Consider the following 2,844-nt stretch of genomic DNA (forward strand, 5'->3'; position numbering starts at 1 on the left):
CGATGTCGATCGAATAGAATTAATTGATTTCAAATGAAAAGCTACTCTTTAACTCAACTCTATCTGACCTTTAAATACAAGTAACAGTTTATATTTTTTTAAATATATTTTAACATCAACTAGTATAGTCACGTTGTAAAAATTTTATCCTATAATAAAACAAACGAATCCTTTAGAGATCCAGTCCTACACATGTGTCAAGAAAATCTAAGTGATATAGACGTGCCTATAGAATCCAGGACTCCTCGGCCCACAGTCCAAATGTGCTGTCATTAGAGCAGAGGCTATCTTATGATTTCTTATACGGTAACTTAATCTCAATATACATAGTACGTATATTTATTATACAAGATTTTTATGTCCTATGTTTTGAGTTCTTAAAGTGGTGCTACCAGCAAAAGGGTGCGCTAAACGTATTTTTAGAAGTTATTTATGCGAAATTCATAATAAACATAATGATGACAATACTGAAAATTGTTTACTATACTTTGGTGTTTTTTTTTATATATATAACGGATATCGTTTAAATCAATTCGTAATGAAAATGCAACTAAAATTGTTAATCTGCGCATTTCACCCTAAAGTACACATAATTTTAATTTACAACCAACGCTATTTATTTAGATGGACAACTTAATAAAGAATATTTTGTTAGTTTAAAATATTCAAAAGACCTAAAATTTGTTAAAAAAATTATTCGTGAATCTTTGCAAATTCCCGCCAGTAACTCGAGTGCTGTAAATTTATGGAATGAATGTCAAGGCCATTTGCTTGGCAGAGGGCGTTAATAATTTGTGCTTTGACTGATATTGAGAGGTATTGTCTGTGTATTGAGATCGCTTCTAAAAAATGAAGGATGTAAATTAAAGGATTCTCATTTTTATCTTTCATTCAAAAAACAATATATATTTTTAGATGGAAGTGTTATGGTACTATCATATCGTAACTAACGATTACTATGCATCTTATATTGTCAGATTCCAAGGTCGACGTTAATAATGCTATGCTCTATTTGTGTATCTTGTTTTTATTTTTGCAGTAATTATGTTTTTTGCGAGCATAATGAATGTTATTCAATAGATAATTTTGTTAAGGTAAACGTTTTTATTGCTGTTATATAGAATGTTAAAAAGTTTCAAGGTCAAAAATTCGAATTTTGTCATTTGTCTTCACTGCTTATAATTAAGACAATTTTAATATCCGCAAACCGCTAAATATGTAAATTTGAGCAGTTAAAACCAAAAATCGCTGGCATAAAGTTTAATGAAATATAGAATCTGACTACGTAAGATCTCAGAAGGTCTTATCAGGTTAAAAATCTGAAGAGTATGTTACTACCACTTAGTAATAACGGCTTTAATACAGGGTTTCTGGTAGAGTCGGCCTTATTAGTGCACTAAGTGTTTCAAATTATAATAATCCGCACAGGGTGCACCCTGTCACCGCAGTGACAGCAGTTTGCACGAGATATTCTCGCAAACTTCCCATGGTATTACTAAATACTAGTTTTTACTCGCGGCACTGCGCGCTTACAAGTCCTCGTTGCCTATGACATTGTTTGACCACTTCCTAATTTAACTTTTTAGGAATTAATTATCAAAATATCCTTACTAATTCTTTGTATCCCTTGTAAACGGAATTTGTGTGCATACATCTGGTTTCAAGGTAGTTTATCAACTAGTTTAACTATGTCAGTCAATAAGTGCATTAGTCAATGAATCAACGAGTTACTACGTTAATCAAAGTATTATGTTATGTAAAAAGAAAGGTAGTGCGAGAGTTATACAACGTAGGTAGTTTTCGGTACTGTCGTAGGTTAGAACAAAGCTAACCTTTTTAAATTAAAAAAATAAAATGTTTGCACTTTTCAGTATTTTTAAAAATGAATATATATCATTGTAACTGGATATATTTCATCAAGAATAAAGCCGCATAAAAAGTTCTTTATATCACCTTATCTGTGCAATCAAAGTTCCAATAAAACCACTTGAGTTTAAGATTCAGTTTATTTTACAGTTACATAAACACATTAAAGAAAATGTGGAACATCTGATCAACAAAAAAATATTATGTAAGAGCATTCGCTACCTGAATCAGTGAGTTTGATCAAAGATTGCCCTACCTGCCCAACCCCACTTTTTTTTAAAGGGTAGCCGTTATAATGCTCATGTTAGAAAGATAACGGTTCTTCATCCACCCAAACACACATTGCGGGACAAAAATACAATGACATGGAAACTATTGCGTCCTCTCATCCTGTATTGTGCGTGATTATTGATAAAATTTCGGAAACCTTGATCTTATATATACACATACTTTGCATTGGATATATAGAATTACTTGCCATTGTGTTATAATTCGTAGCCAAAAAAAATCGGCATGATATGTTATTGTCAAATATTAACCTAAAATGGGTATCGTTAAGACCCGCATACTTTCATTCTTTGTTTCATTTGTTAACAAAAACCCAAAAGAAAGAGTTTTATTACGCAGTAGCTCCAACTGTAAAAGAAGTGGCTACTTCTATTGACTTTCTTTGTATTGTTCATCGACTGGCCACCCTCAGGGTGGAGAATTAGGTTATAAATCGCCTCGGTACTTTCTTAATGATTTACAGCAGCGGCGGCACTTACTGTTAAAGGGCGACTTTCGTTTCACAACGTTATTAGCATTATCATTTGAAAGAGCAAAAAGATGTTAAATTCAAATCAGATTATAAGATTTTTTAAACCGCCAAACACATAAAATAGATGATTAGAAACGTCTAACAGAATCTAAGCGAGTATAATAAAGTAAAAAAAGTAAATGTCCAAACTGGCCTGTTGGAGTCGCCCCTCCATAGGC

This window comes from Manduca sexta, chromosome 26, assembly GCF_014839805.1.
Source record: "Manduca sexta isolate Smith_Timp_Sample1 chromosome 26, JHU_Msex_v1.0, whole genome shotgun sequence".
In the NCBI taxonomy this organism is placed as follows: Eukaryota; Metazoa; Arthropoda; class Insecta; order Lepidoptera; family Sphingidae; genus Manduca; species Manduca sexta.